The sequence below is a fragment of the Physeter macrocephalus genome, chromosome 8 (genome assembly GCF_002837175.3).
Source record: "Physeter macrocephalus isolate SW-GA chromosome 8, ASM283717v5, whole genome shotgun sequence".
Classification (NCBI taxonomy): Eukaryota; Metazoa; Chordata; class Mammalia; order Artiodactyla; family Physeteridae; genus Physeter; species Physeter macrocephalus.
The window spans coordinates 75,420,109-75,437,234 of NC_041221.1; positions in this window are offsets into that span (position 1 = coordinate 75,420,109).

Consider the following 17,126-nt stretch of genomic DNA (forward strand, 5'->3'; position numbering starts at 1 on the left):
GAAGATCCCACATGCCGCGGAGCGGCTGGGCCCGTGAGCCATGGCCGCTGAGCCTGCGCGTCCGGAGCCTGTGCTCCGCAATGGGAGAGGCCACAACAGTGAGAGGCCCGCGTAACACACACAACAAAACAAAAGCTTGCAATTCTTTTCTTGGTATTATCATCTTTTGCAATTCTATACCAAGTTCCTCTTAAGGAGCTCAAAGTATATTATGATTATTTTGTTCATATAAATAAACACAATTTTCCTGATACAGGTGAAAATATAGTTTTGCTCAGTTATATTGTAATTACACAGACCACTAAGATTTACATATTTTAAAAAGTCCTGGGCTTCCCTGGTGGCGCAGTGGTTGCGCGTCCGCCTGCCGATGCAGGGGAACCGGGTTCGCGCCCCGGTCTGGGAGGATCCCACATGCCGCGGAGCGGCTGGGCCCGTGAGCCATGGCCTCTGAGCCTGCGTGTCCGGAGCCTGTGCTCCGCAACGGGAGAGGCCACAACAGAGGGAGGCCCGCATACCACAAAAAAAAAAAAAAAAAAAAAAAAAAAAAAGTCCTTATGTGGTCCAGAAGAAACTTGAGCTAATGTTTATTATCAGGAAAGAAGTAAGTTAATTGTGTTTACATTTACATAATCAATTTGCATTGATGAGCTGTCTCAGGTTTACAGTTGATGTTGCCCTTGAAGGTCTTTGGCTTTTACATTTATGTGTTAACTGTATATCTCACATTTCCTAGCAGAGGTTGGGGCCCTCTCTATGATTTCAAATAGCACATGGCTTTTAGACAGATACAGTGCCAATGTAACCTAATAAAATGTTTATAATGACATTGCAGACAGAATGCAAATTAATGGATTTTAAATAATTTTCTTCCCCCTTTGGAGTATGATATTTTGCTTCTAAGCACACGGTGGATGCTAGAACCTTCTTTTAGATATTATTGTACCTTCTAGATGCATCTCTAACTCAATAAATGGAATTGCTAACATAACCTCTGGGTCCAATGACCCAGTACATTGTGGTAGATGTAATCACTGTTGATAAGGGAGGATTGCAGACCAAGAGCAGATCAAAGTGATCAAAAAATAACTTGCCCTGATTATCTGAAAACTTGTGACTTCTTAAAACATCTCCTAGTGTCTTCCCCCAGCGTAGAAGATAAAATACTAGTCCCTAAACATGGAGTGCAAACCTCTCTGTGCTCTGACCTGGATTGACCCTCCAAACTTAACTGTCTCTACTCACTGCCTGCTCAGTGCAGTTGGAGGGTGAAGCAGAAGGAGGGTGGCTGGCAATGTGGCCCGGCAGGGAGAGCTAAGTGGCACTCCACCAATTAGGCACTCTGCCCTCACTGAGGGCTGCAGGAAGGGCAGCTGTCCTGAAGAGCTGGCGTTGATGGGGTGGGTCATCAGGCACTCTGCTCACCAGGCTGTGAGGAACTTGAAGACAAGTCATTCGCCTTGCTGTGGGGTTTTTATGACTTATAATTCACACACAGTGAAATGTGCAGGTCTTAAATGCACAATTTGAACTGCTTGGACAATGACATACTCCCACGTAACACACACACCACCCCTCCCATAATAGCAAGTATTTTCATTACTCCAAAAAGTCCCCTCATATCTAGAGTAGTCAGATTCAGAGACAGAAAGTAGCATGGTGGTTGCCAGGGGCTGAGGGAGGGAGAAAATGAGGAGTTAGTGTTTAATGGGTAGAGTTTCAGGTTGATGAAAAAGTTCTAGAGATGGGTGGTGGTGATGGCTGCAGCCCAGTGTGAAGGTACTTAATGTCAAAGAATTGTGCACTTAAACGTGCCTAAAGTGGTACATTTTATGTTATGAATATTTTTTTTTAATTTTTTTTGCGGCACGCAGACCTCTCACTGCTGTGGCCTCTCCCGTTGCGGAGCACAGGCTCCGGACGCGCAGGCTCAGCGACCATGGCTCACGGGCCCAGCCGCTCCGCGGCATGTGGGATCTTCCCGGACCGGGGCACGAACCCGCGTCCCCTGCGTCAGCAGGCAGACTCTCAACCACTGCGCCACCAGGGAAGCCCAATGAATATTTTAATACAATTTTAAAAGAATTTTTAAAGTCTCCTTATGCCTCTCCCCAAGCAATCCCCCCCCTCCACCCACAGAGGCAACCACTGTTCTGATTTCTATCATATACACTAATCTTACCTGTTATAGAATTTCATATAAATGAGATCATACAGCATTTACTCCATTGTATCCGGCTCCTTTCTCTCGGCAGAATGTCTTTGGAATTCATCTGAGTTGTTGTATGTATTGGTGGTTTGTTCCTTTTTTATTGCTGAGTCGTATTCCATTGCATGGCTATACATAGTTTGTTTATTTACTCTTCTGTTGATAAACACTTGGCTTGTTTTTCCAGTTAGGGGCCCTCATGGATAAAGTAGCTAGGAACTTTCTGATACAAGACTCTTTATGAGTATATATTTAAATTTCCATTTATCCTGGATAAAAATACTGAGAAGTAGAATTGTTTTTCAAAGTTTTTCAATTGCTTTTCAAAGTGGTTGCACCGTTTTACACCTCTACGAGCAATGTATGAGGGTCTTGCTTGTTCCAAATCCTAGCTAACATTTGGTATTAGTAGTTTTAATGTCTGCCATTCTTGTATCACCCTCACAATACCCCACTGTGGTTTTAATTTGTATTTACCTGATTAATGATGTTGACAACGTTTCATGCACTCACTGGTCATCTGAATATCTTCTTTAGTGAAGTGTCTGTGAGATATAAATTTGCCCATTTTATTTTGGACTGTCTGTCTTTTTGTTATTGATTTGTAGATCTTTACACATTGGGGATGCAAGGCCTTTGTTAGATAGATGTATTGCCAATATCTTCTCCCAGTTTGTGGAGTATCTTTTTATTTTATAAATGTGTTTTCAGTGAACAGGAGTGTTAATTTATCCATTTTTTCTTTTATATTTCGTAATTTTCCAGTCCCTCTAATAAGTCTCTTCTTAGCACTTAAAATCATGGAGATATTCTCCAACATTTTCTTATATAAGCTTTATAGCTTCAACTTTATATAGTTAAGTCTATGACTCAGCTTGAATTAATGTTAGGGAGTGGTATGAGATAGGAGTAAAAGTTCATTTTTTTCCACATATTTATCCAGTTTTCCCAGTATTATTCATTTTAAAAAATTTAACTTTTCTCATAGGCTTGCTTTGACAGCTTTATAAAAATCAGTCGACCATATACATGCAGGCCTAATTCTAAACTCTTTATTTTGTTTTATTAATCTATTGGACAGTCATTATGGCAGTACAGAATCTTCCAGACTTTATAGTAAGTCTGGAAATCAGGCAGTGATAGTTCTTCAATTTTTTTTTTTTCTTCAACACAGTTTTGACTATTGTAGGTCTTTTGCTCTTCCATATGGATTTTAGAAAGAACATTTAAATTTTTACAAGAAGTCTTGTAGAATTTTTATATGGATTACATTGCATCTGTACAATAATATGAGAAAAATTGATCTTAAATTATTGGGTCCTTCGGTCCGTGAGAACATTAAATCGCTCATTGGAGGCAGTCCTCAGGAGGCTATGACTACGGGTTGACCCTCGAGCTGGAGCTTGGCAATCAGAGGCTCCTCACCCACTCCCTGTCCTTGGAATGTACCCTCTACTCACCATTCCCACTGCGGGAGCCATTTTCAAGGACACAGCCTTGAGAGAGTAAGGTGTTGTTAAGACCACCTGGATGGTATATAGGACTGAACCCCTTAAGGCCTCTACAAAACTTTTATGGTTCTGTTGGGTGGGTGTGGATATCTACTCATCTTGTGACTGCCTAAGACAAGCCTCGGATATAAGTTCCCTTGCTTATTACACCTGCCACCGACCAGCCTGGAATGATGTGCCTCTTTCTTCATTCTCTCCTTGCCCTGTGTGTAGGGGGCGGGGCCAGTTTGTGAACCAATACCTCTTTATCTATTTAGTTCATCTTTAATTTCTGTAGCAATGTTTTATAGTTTTTGATATAAATGTATTATATGTCTTTTGTTAAATTTTTACGAGTATTTAATTTTTTGGATGCTATTATAAATGGAATTTTTTAGGTTTCATTTTCCATTTATTTGTTGCCATTATGTAGAAATACAATTGATTCTTGTATTTTGGTCTTACATCCTGCAATCTGCTAAATTCACCTATTGATATAGTAGGGGTTTCATAGATACCTTAGGATTTTCTATGTAAACATTGATGTCATCTGAAAAAAAGTCTGACTTCTTCCTTTCTGATCTACATGCCTTTTATTTCTTATAAATTGACTAGGATCTCTAGTCCAATTTTGAATAGAAATCATGAAGATGGTCATTCCTGCCTGGTCTACATCTTAGAAGGAAGCATTCAGTATATCATTCTCAAATACGATGTTAATTCTAGATTATTTTGTAGATCTTTTTATCAGATTAAGTTTTCTTCTATTTTCAGTTTGCCAAGAGATTTGATTATAAATAGATGTTGAGTTTTGTTAAGCCCTTGTTAAACAGAAGCCTACAGCATGCTCAGTTGATACTTTCCGAGAGAACCCAATCAGCTTAGTTTGATCAGTCTCACAAAATCTCCCCCAAAGCAACCTCTCCCTCTTGCTGTGAGAGAGCACAGACCGAGAAAGTCCTTCTTCCTGCCTCGTGTCCTTTCTTCTACCCCATGCTTTTCTAGTGAAGGGTGCAGAAAGCCAACTGCCCAGAATTAAGAGGATCCTTGAGTTCATCGGCAGTTCTCCAGAATGAGGATTTGAACATCTTCAGGAATCTGCAGTGAGAGCTCAAATTTTTATATGTTGCGTATGGATTTCACAAAGTTGAAAAATGGAACACAGCCAAAGCATAAATGAAGCAAGAGGTGGGCAAGAAAAGCTGGTCCTTCGTTGCCACACCTCTCGTTCTTCCTCTCCATATCATAAAATCTCCTTTCCTTCATCACCAACACCCTGCCTCCTCACACATCTCCAGAAACATACACATGCGCGCCATTTTCACCATCTGTTTAGAAATGTAAAATCTAAATGCTTTGAACAGATTAGAAAAATCTCTAAAATGCTTAATAAAAGTGCTTAGCTATTTAACAGATGACTAGGACACCTTGTGAGAAAAATGCAGCTGGCACAGTACTGTCGTGATGTCCCTCACCATCACAATTTTGCACCTGCCCATCTGCTCAGGCAATGCTGCTGACAGTTGGCAAATGCACTCGGGTGCAGTTGGAAAGACCCACAACTTCCAAGCAGCTTTCGCTCTTGCTTTCTGTGCATATGGTGCCTTTTTGGTTATTCTCCCATCCATTCCTATGACTTCAATGCAGTCTCATTTCTTTTCCTACCTTGCCAAATGCTCACTTCTATCACTTCCATTTTCCAGTGATACGTGAATAGATTTTATGGTGCGTTCAAATGAGAAGACACGTCAAGCTGTGCAAAGAGGGTTAAGACAACGGAGGGGACCGTTGTACAACCCACTGGGCCATGACTTTAGAGCGATGTAGCAGAGTTTTTAACAGCAGGTTCCGAGTAGGTCTACTACCTCCATTGCTGGTGGCTTTGTGACCACGAGTCACATTAAAAGGAAGAGGGCTGGCTGGTTACACAATTTACAGGGCTCAATGCAAAATTAAAATGCAGGACCCCTTGTTCAAAAAGCAGGAAAAAAGTGTCACTAAAGGCACTAAAATATAAACATTTTTCCTTTCTCCTGTGGTTTTGAGCATTACCTTGGGCAAATTATGCTAGTTTCCTCATCTGGTTGTAAGGTGGTGAGTTAATTCACTTGAAGGGCTTAGAGCAGTACCTGGTACCTGACTGGCCTCACTCAGTTGTGGTGGTGTAGTTATAGATATGTGGTGGGCAACCATAGGCTCTCAGAGATGTCTGAGGGTCCCTCCCTGTGCTCTGGCACCCACTCACGGCCCACTGGCTGCCAACTATCAGCTGGAGGGGAGGAAATCGGACCAGGCATCCTCCCTTCTCATGGGCCTTCTGGTCAGCCCACTGCAGACAGGTGATTCCTTAAGGCACTGCAACCTCTTTGAAGGGACTCAATTAGTACCTGCATCAGAGGTGGGCAAGAAACTCTCCCCAGCAGAATCACCTGATGAATGCTCGTGGGGCTTCAAGTGGCAGTGGGGTTGGTTGCTGCCATGCCCCAGCCCAAGACACCTGAGCTACACGTACTGAACCCCACCCCTCCTTGTGACGGGGGTGTGGAGGCCTCAGTGGTTACTGTGTGGCAGTGGAGAGGTGGGGCAGTGTCCCGGGCACCAGAGAGCAGGAGAGTGGGTGGGTGAGAACCCACTGATGGGGAGGTAGGGAGAAGGTGAGAGGCAGAAAGATGTTTGAGCTCATTCTCTAAGACCCTGGTGCATGCTTCCTTGTCTCATTGGATTTCACTTACAAAATGCAAAGATAAAATTATAAAGAATCTTGCAGAAATGCAGATTGTTAAACCCCAAGTACGGTGCTCTTCTGAGCATGGGACCCTGTACAATGGTACTAATGACATACCAATAAACCAGCCCTTGGGGTAACACCTGAGGCAGAGTCAGGAGCTGAAAAATGTGAGCTATTAGTATTATCATCATGAACTTGGTGGTCTGTATGGGACAGAATATACCTTACATATTTCAGGCATGTTTATGGATGTGGATAAGTTGGTGTCTAGGAAAGCAAAACTAAAAAGACTACTCGGTCCTAAGAGGGTTGTGATTCTTGGCTTCCCAGCAAGCTTTGACCAAGCCCAGCACTGGGTTTATGACTTCTCACTGACCTGGCAGCCAGTCAGTGCGGTACCTGCAATGATTTTAGTCTGATTTGGAAATGCCAGGGAAACTTCATCTATTTTAGGTAGAGAAAAATGAGTTTTCCAAAGTCGACTGCTCAAGGCAATTAGACCTCAGCTCCCGCTTGAAAAGCAGTGATAGGGTGAAGGTCTAGCCATCATGGGATTGAGCAAAGCCTTTTTTGTGTTCTCTCGTTTATATCTGTAGCCTCCTTCGGCATTGCTGGGTGAGGTGACTTTGAACTGCTAATCTATAAAGCAAACATATCCTCTGGGAAGAACCACCTTGGCAGTAAGTGTCAATCAAACTTTTGCTGGAAGCAAGTGAGCCCAGGTGAGGCGCCAGCATGCACCCTCAAAACCTCCAGACTTTGAGGGCCTGGCTTGAAGGACTCAGGCTTTCCACAAGCCTGTGCAAGTGAGTTCACACGCTTTCCAAGCACGTCTTCTTAGATGTGCTTAGACAATGTGCATTACTCAAGCAGCAGCTCTCTTTCGCAGGCTTGAGCCCTCCTTTCCGTGCACACAGATACCCACTCACTGTTGTGACTATGCTGGGTATGTTTGTTTGCACAGGCTTTTTGAATGTTTGGCCGGGATATAAAGTGACTGCTATCATTCAGACAGAAGGATGGTCTTCCATATCCAGAAATCAGGCAGGCAAAAAAGGAAGCTGTCAAAAAAGAAAATCTGTGAAACACCAAGAATTCCCCTTTGAAGATACATGGGAAAGGGTATCAAACGGGAGAGAATACCTGTTGTTTCCTACCCAATAATTCATTTAAAAATAATTTTCTGTCCTTGTAAACTCCCACTTTTGAGAGAGTTGACATTTTCATGGTTAAGTTCCATGACAAATCCCCCTTATGACCAAAGGGGGCAAAAAAATTCTGGTCTGCAAAACAGCGAGTGTAAAAAGATGCACAAGTCATTCGGTAATATTCTGAACTGAACAAGAGCTGACCGTCATATCTATAATTGAGCAAGGCCAGTTATGTGCCAGGTACTGCTGTAAGTCCTTTATATCAGCGGTCGCCAACCTTTTTGGCACCAGGGACCAGTTTCGTGGAAGACAATTTTTCCACAGACTGGGGGTGGGGGGAATGTTTCAGGATGATTCAAGAGCATTGCATTTATCGTGCACTTTATTTCTATTATTATTACATTGTAATATGTAATGAAATAATTATACAACTCACCATAATGCTGACAGAAGGCAGAGCTCAGGCAGTAATGCGAACGATGGGGAGCAGCTATAAATACAGATGAAGATTCGCTCGCTCGCTCGCCCGGCGCTCACCTCCTGCTGTGCGGCCCAGTTCCTAGCAGACCACGGGCCGGTACTGGGGGTTGGGGACCCCTGCTTTATGTGAATTAACCTTACAACCAGATGAAGAAACTAGCTTAGAGTAACTTGCCCAAGGTAATGGCAGAGCAAAGATTCAAACCCTCCAGTCTGTCTTCAGAGCACACCCTCTTAGCTACTAGGCTCAAGTTCAAATTCTATGATAGTGAAGAAGTTTCATTTAAAAACTAGCTTGAAGGAAGTATTTCTAAGCTCAACCACTATGACATAGGAATTATGCTTTGCTGGTCTTTTTACAACAGAGTTTGTTATTTTTATATATCGGATCCATTATTCACATAATGGTCACTCGTTATAAATTTAGGAAAAAACAAAAACAAAACATTGTATACAAATGAAGTTGCATCAAAAGCTTAAGGCAGGATGTACAAATGTTTCCCCTCATCTCAGGAGCACCACTGGATGATGCTGAACCATCTGATGGAGCAAAAGGGCTTAGGCCCACCCGATCATTCTAATTGCTTCATTAAGAACAGACTGTAGAGAATGTGGAAGGTGAAAGACCAGTTAAGAAATGATTATAATAATTCAGTAAGGAGATGATGCTGGCTTGGACCAATGTGGCAGCACTGGAGATGGTGAGAAATGGTTGAATTCCAGATATATTTTTACATGAAAGCCAGTAGGGTTATTTGAAGGATTGAAGTGGGGTATAAAATTAAAAGAGAAATCCCAAATGACTCCCAGATTTGGGACCTGAGCAATTAGAAGGCTGAAGCTGCCACTGACTGAGGAGAAAATCATGGAAGGGGCAGGCTTTGAAAGGGACTCTTCAGGAGCTCAGGGTTGAATATATTAACGCTGAGTTGCCTATTTTAGCCAACCAAATGAGGAGGTAAGTTAGGCAGTTAGATACATAACTCTGGAGGTCAGGGGAGAAGCCCTGCCTGAAGGTATAAATTTGGTACTTTTTGGCATGTAGAAATATTTGAAACTGAAAGCGCATGCTATCATCACTAAAGTGAATAATGATAGAAAAGTTTAGGCAGTGCTACTCAAAATAGGATCCACTGATCAACACCAGCATCACCTCGTTAGATATGCAAATTCTTGGGCCCACCTACACCTATTGAATCAGAAACTCCTGGGATGGGGTCCTTCACTGCAGTTTTGTTTTTTTTTTTTAAATAAATTTATTTTATTTATTTATTTTTGGCTGCGTTTGGTCTTCATTGCTGCGCGCGGGCTTTCTCTAGTTGCGGCGAGCGGGGACTACTCTTCGTTGTGGTGCGCAGGCTTCTCATTATGGTGGCTTCTCTTGTTGCGGAGCACGGGCTCTAGGCATGCAGCCTTCAGTAGTTGTGGCACGTGGGCTCAGTAGTTGTGGCCCACGGGCTTAGTTGCTCCGCGGGATGTGGGATCTTCCCGGACCATGGCTTGAACCTGTGTCCCCTGCATTGGCAGGCGGATTCTTAACCACTGCACCACGAGGGAAGCCCCACTGCAGGTTTTAACAAGCCCCCCAGGTGATTCTTCTGCCTATTAAATGTGGAGAACTGCAGAGTTAGAAATTAGGGAGCTAGAAGGAATCTGATGAGAACCAGCCAGAAAGGAGAAGGAAAAGCAGAGTTTGTGGACTTTTGGAAACATGCAGAAGAGAGCGGCCCATAGCATCACATGCTCCTGTGCACTGTCCAGTGGGTTCAACAGCGCGAGGCCACTGGTGACGTCCGCTGGTGACGTTTTGGGGGAGCTGTGTGTGGACACAAGCCTGACTGGATGACTCCATGGAGTTAAAGAGGATGAGTGTGGGGACTGGAGACCACGGAAACAGGTCTTTGGAGGAGTTTTGCCTCAAAGGGTAAGGAAAGCAATGGGCAGTGTCCAGAGAGCAGAAGTGGAGTCAGAAAGAGATTTCTTTGTTTGTTTACTTTTAAGAAGGGAGCTATAATAGTATATTTTCATGATGTTGAAACCGATCAGGTACAGAGGCGGAAAGCGAGAATTCGGGCGAGAAGGGGAGGTTCGGAGGAGCAGGGTCTCAGAGTAGGTGGGGAGGATGGGACGAGGTGCCCGGCGGCGGGTCGGTGCAGCCGAGCATGCGCGCTTCCTGCACAGTGAGCCGTGGAAGGAGGGTTACAGGGGCGGGACGCTGGGAGGTGCGGGGGACGCAATAACGAGAGTCTCAGAAGTTCTCTTCTGCTTGCTTCCATTTGCTCGGCTGTCATCTGAGGGTGAGGATGATGGAGGAGTGTGTTCACTTCATAGAGGGGGAGAATGACAGGACTGGAGAAAACGGTATAACCGCCAGGCAGCACGAAAGACCCGCTGAGGCCTTTCGGTTTTGATAGACTTAGCCGTGATCAAAGTGGTCATTTCCTTTTTCAAAGAAGGCGCTCTGAAAAAATTGAAACCGGTGCACTGTACCGCGCGCACGCACACAGACACGCAAAATCCTACCCACGGAATCATATACAGAAGAGGGAAGAAACATCGGAATGCCACTGTGGAAAATTTCTGACCATTGGAAACAAAAAATGGGCTCTGAATTGCCATAACATAGGAAAAAAGGAAGGTCACTGGCCCAAAGGATGGCCTGAAAGGGGGCATTTGAGCATGTTCCCTAGATAGACATGAGGTAGGGGAATGAAGAGGATGGGGTCTGTCCTCCTCGTCAGCCACACCCTCCCCAGGAGAGGGTACCATAGACCAAGGCAGAGGGGAGAACTTAAGCATGTGTTCTGAGGCATAATGTGGGTGTGAAGAGGGAGGTGGAGGTACAGACGGGTAGCACAGGTGAAAGGCGGTCAGGATGTAGAAGAAAGAGTGGGACAATGGGTGTGATTGGAGGAGATACAGAATGGGGGCCTGGGCTCCGGCAGCTAATGCGTCCATCTGAGCCCTAGCTTCCCCTTTCCGAGCTGTGTAACTTGGGCAAGTTACTCAATTTCTCTGCGTCTCATTTTTCTCCTCTAAAATATGGTACCACGACAAGCAAAACACCTAGCAGAAAGCATGGCATATACTAAGTACTCAGTAAATGCTAATTACTAATATTATGGAGCAACAGGTATAAGGATGGACAAAAAAAAAAGGAGAGGTAAAGAGAAAATACAAATATATTGAATAAATATATTTTAAAATATAAAACATATAGGGGGAAGTCAAGGGAAGGAAAAGAGAGAGAAAAAGAAGAGAATTGGTGTGAGGAAGAAAAGCAAAATAGAAGAGAAAATAATAGAAGTAAATGAGGAGGAGAGGAAAAGAATTATGTAGACAGTGAAAATGAGAAACATACCAATTAGAAAGTAGAAGGAGAAAAAAAAGGATCAAAACGCTCTTTGTGCAGGATGAGGTCATTTCATACTGACATTAACAAGATTCTACAAGTCCCTTTCTGATGGGGAGAGGTGTAAACAGTTATCCAACTCATCCAAAGCCCTTGAGCAAATCAGCCATGCCACCAGATGGCACGTTACCAGGAATCTGAGAGGGATGTGCTTTCTGGTTCCTTCTCTGGGTTCCTCTAAGAACCAAAGAGGCAGGCTGGTGCTCTGAACTGAAGGGGCCCTAGCAGACCTCGGACAGAAGGGTTTTCCAACCTCAGCACCTCGGCCCCAATTCCTTTTTAAGATGAACTGTGTGCCACTTAGAAACTTTCTAAAGCTCATAATAACATACTAGAAATGTAAACATTTTCTCCTTCTTCAACCTTTCTGAACCTCTCTGAGCTTCATATCCATTTTGAACCCTCATTCCAGGGAGTGGCGAAAGCCAAATCTCAGGCAATTCAGGTTTCCTGTCCCCCTGTCCTGGGATTTTGTCTAAGTCCCAGGTGATCGCAGTTCTAAGGCCTTGGGGGATGGAGAAGTGAGTCTGAGTCCTCTTTTCAGGCTGACATTCTCTGAGATGTATGCTCTCCCATCCAAACATCTGACATCCATCCAGACAGTTCACTTCTCAGCCATTTCCTGCTCCTGGACATATGTGGCTGTTCTCCCACAATATTGGGGGCCTAAGAGATGGTGGGGCTGCTCGAGGCCCTTCATTATTTCCTTTGCTTTCCCTGTGCTTTCCCAGGGACCAGGGCACAGGCCCCATGTCCACTGAGATCCTCAAACTCAGCTAGGACTTGACCAGTGGTGGGGAAGGGATCCCACAGTGTTGGCATCTTCCTTCCCTCCGTCTGGGCCACTTTCCCTAGTCCTGGGAATAAGGGGTGGCATTGGCGGGAATAGAAAATAGCTCTAACTAATCACATATTTATCCAAATCTTTTGTCTGTGTCCTGGGCCTAGGCTTCTGAGAGGGAGAAGTCAGGAGTTTGGTGCCTTTGTCATCCTTGCTTGGGCAGCCGAGAGGCACCAGAGACAGGATGTCTAGGTGCTCAAGCATTGCAGAGATGGGTGAGTGTGGGGAAGCCAGGAGAGACAACAATTACCTCAAAATTATCCGCCCCACGGGGGATAATTAAAAATTCTTGCTAAAGCTATTTCACCCTGAGTGATAAAGACCAGCACGCTGCCCCGTGTGCAGTGGTATTTGCACTGGGGTGACCACACGTGGGTGGTAAGGAGCCCACAGGCCCTAGAGGGCAGCAGGATGGTCCTGGCGGCAGGAGTCTGAGGCAGGAGACCCAAGCATGGAGTGCAACATGCGCTCATATGAGTCCTGGAATCTTGCTAGAGCACATTTTCTAGTCCTGGGGAAATTTGCTTGTATGTTTCCACGTGATGCTGTCCACCTGGGAGGCCCCATCCCACTTGGCACTGTCCCACTTCAAAGGGGCCCTGCTTGGAAACCTCATTTCTCTTGCAACAGATGCTGAATTTCAGTCCAGATGCCTTAGACATTTTTGCAGTGTGTGTGTGGTGCTCTGGCTGGGATGGAAACAGAGCCAAAAGTGCTGAGAGCGTGCGTGAAGGCCCCTACACCATGCCTGGCTCTTCGAACGTGTTTGTTTTCTCCTAGAAACTTGCCTTGTGGCAGCCAGGTTACCAAAGTGGGGTGTGGTAGACTTGTTTCTGGATCCCCCTTAGTCTTCCAGGGGAAACCCTCCTGAGGATCTTAGCGGGACTCTTCTTTGGGGTGGCTTTGTTGGCAACAGCAATTTCAAACTTTCATCAGCATAAGAATCAGCAGGGGAATTGATCACTAATGCAGATTCCCAAGCCTCACCCCAAGATCCAGGGTGCAGCCCAAGAATCAGCATTTTTAGTAAGCCCCCCACGTGATTCTGATACAGGTATTCTCAGATCACACGCTGAGAAACACTGTGATGGGGCCTCTCTGGTGGCCTTTCATGAGGCCAGTGGGAAGGACCCCTGGGTTTTGTGAAAATAAGCAGAAACCTCAACTACATTAAAGTTGGGAGGTCAGAAAAGGGGGCTCTCATGCCCTGTGACTATAGCAGAACCCAGCAGGAAGAAGAAAGACTTCCCCTTCTTGCCTGGCAAGAGCTCAGCCAATGAGAGACTGTCACAACTCAGCCAGTGAAAAGCCACTATTCTTCTAACTCTCAGTTCCTCCAATGGACTCTGTTTACTAGCCCTCCCAGCTTCCTTTCCCCTCTATATAAGAGCCCTCTCCTTGCGGCATGGGGACTTGCGGGGCTCGCCATGGGTACAGACCCTGAATTGCCATTCTTTGCTGATCCTTAGTAAACCCATTTTGCTGTAGAAACAACTGGCCGTCTATTTGTCAATAGTTTTGTATCTAGCCACCTGGCTGTCGCCCTCCTATAGTTAATTCCTAAGCCCAGAACCCACCTATTCTTGTTACTAAACAGCCAGGTGAATACAGATGCTTCCTATACCTGCCCACCCCTTTCCGGTTAACAGGAAACAGCTCCTGGGTAATTGTAAACAGCATGTGTCCATGGGACCTCTGGAAACAGGTGTCTGGGAGCTGACGTAAATAAACAATGAAAAAGAACTTCCAGGGTTGCTTTTACAACTCTGAAGCACTTGCTTGGTCAATCTCACACAAGTTCAGATTTGCTTATAGACTGCCTTGCCTGTTTGTTGTTTCTTGTGTTTTTGTCTCTCTCCCAAAGTATAACTTCTTGGGAAAAGCGCACAATCATATTTTTTTCTCCTTCTTACCCCACAGAGTCTGCTGTATAATTGGTATTCCACATAGGAGAAGAGTTTCTAATTTATAACCAGGTTGCTTCCAAAAGTTCATTCTTAAGTCAGATATTTGGATCTTGTTTCCCATTAGGAGAATGTTATAAAAGGTAATTATGTTCCCAGAGCAGCCCCTAAATGTTTATTTAACTAGCAATGTAGCTGAATTCTAGTTCCAATAGTATTACAGAACCTAAAATCATCTATAATACTGCTTTTATGGAAAAATGTGTTCCAGATTCCAGTGGGAGATGCCAGAACTCATTTTTCTGGCTACAGTTCCCGAACAAGACTTGACCCATTTGCAGTGAGGACTCAGACACACACACACACACACACACACACACACAGAACCTAAAATCATCTATAATACTGCTTTTATGGAAAAATGTGTTCCAGATTCCAGTGGGAGATGCCAGAACTCATTTTTCTGGCTACAGTTCCCGAACAAGACTTGACCCATTTGCAGTGAGGACTCAGACACACACACACACACACACACACACACACACACACACACACACACACACACACACACACACACACACACACACTGGACTGGCTTTCTTGATGGGGTTCCAGAGGTGGGGAAGGGGTGGCACAAATTCCTTTTGGGAAACTGGAAAGGGCAAGGGGTGCTCGTGTCAGACATGCTTCCAGTAGGCTTGACTGAGTCTGGAGGAGGGATCTGGAAAAAGGTGGAGTTCAAGGCTGTGGGGCTGGGGAGTGGTCCTCACAGGAGGCTGGAGGGACCCAGAGGGCACTGACTTCCTCGGCTGCGGTAGCTGAGGCTGTCACGGCAGCCACCGCAGTAGCAGCACAGAATGTGGTGGCCACATTGGCCAGGGTCCCAGCTCAAGCCTGTAGATGTGCTGGGGGCGGTCCTGGCATTTGGTTATTTATTGCTAAGTATGAACCACCTCAAAACGTAGTGGCTTAAAACAACAACCATCTCATTTGCTCGTGATTGCATCTGGGCTTCGCCTGTGGTCCTTGTGTGGCTGCATTCAGCCGGCAGGGACGCTGGGATCTGGTCTTTGCTGGATGCTGAGACTACTGGACTCCTTCTCAGGTTTCATTCAGGGAGTCTCAGGGCTTTTCTTTCTCGACGTGGGCTCTCCACGGAATCTCTGCACATGGTTTCTCCGGCAGAGTGGCCGGACTTCTTCCATGGCAGCTCGAGATGGTCAAGAAGCAAAAACAGAAACTTCCAGGCCTTCTTAAAACGAGTCTGACCGCTGGCACAGCTTCACTTTGGTTAAAGCCGTCACAGGGCAGCCCAGATTCACGGGAGGGGAACACACAAAGGCATGAGTTCCAGGAGGTACGCTTTGCTGTGGGCAATTAAAGCGACAGACTGCCGTGGTCGGTGCTGTCCCATGTGTGAGAGGCTCCCAAACCAAGAGCATTTAGCTAAAGCTTCCCCATTACAATCACCACAGCCACATTGCTTGCATTCCTAGAAGGAGCCTCAAAACAGTTTTCTTTACTTATATCTTTTCATGTCTAAAAGATAGATATTTGGCTGTAAAAATCCATCCTGTTACTTTGTCCTTCACATCTTCTCAGCCCCCTTTCTCCTTTCATAGACACAGCTACCTACTTTATATAGGCAGTGCTCTCAGACTTAATGTCAACACACCTCGGTCAGTTACAGTGGATTCTGTTGTACATCCAGAAAATAGAACATAAAGCCCCAAAGTTTGCAAATGGCTGATTTTTAAATCGCAGATTCAAGGTCAACTGAAGCCAATTCAAGGTTGGCCCTATTATAATGTTCCTGTTAGATTCATGCACGTACCTGAGGGAGAGAGAAAGAGGTAGAGTTGGTGTTAGTGCTTTGGGAATTATGTATAACCTTGGCAGAAACAGACCTAGCTGCTTCCCCAGTTTCTCTTCTTCAGGTAAAACTTCTGTTTTATTTGGGGTGGCAATATGCCCAGCCTCTCTTCCAGCAAAGTATAGCCAAAGGACTAAGTTCTGGCTAATGAAATTGAAGGGAAAATAGTGCCTGGGACTTCCAGAAAGGTTGCTTAAAGGGAGCTGACTTAGCTGAGAAGGAACCCTTGGGTCCTACTTTGGATTCCTTCTTCCTCTTGTCTGCATTGTGGATGCAATGGTTGGATCTCCAGCAGCCATTTGGGATCATGAGGTGACCTTAGACTAGAAGCCACACTTCAGGATGGTAGAGTGTAGAGACAGATGAACCCTGGGTTAGTGATGACTATGGAGCTTTATTCCAGCCCTGAACTCTAGAAATACACATAGAGATCTAGATCAAGATGGAGACAGAGAGGTTCTTGTTTAAGCCATTGTTATTTGGCATTTCCTGACATAAATTAATGTTATCTTATGTACCTGGTCATAGCCCATTATGAGCACCATCTGTTAGATGTATTGCATCAGAAAAATGATTAAGAACCACTTGTCAAGGCCATAGGGAATTCTCACCTGGACCATTTCCCAATCTCTCTCTGTGTTTGTTAGCTCTCTTGTCTAATTAATCCTTAGTGGATTGAGTAAGTGTTGCCTCTTTGGGCTCTAATGGTCCCTGGCAACCACTGATCTTTTTCCTGTTTCCATAGGTTGCCTTTTCTACAATGTCATAAAGTTGGAATCGTACAGTATGAAGCCTTGTCAGATTGGCTTCTTTCACTTAGGAACATACATTTAATATGCATGTCTTTTCATGTATTGATAGCTTATTTCCTTTTAGCACTAAATAGTATTCCATTGTCCATCCAATAAGGGTATACCACAGCTTACTTATCCATTTACCTACTGAAGGACATCTTGGCTTTTTTTAAGTTTTAGCAATTAAGAATAAAGCTGCTTCAAATATCTATGTGCAGGCTTTTTTTTTTTTTTTTTTTTTTTT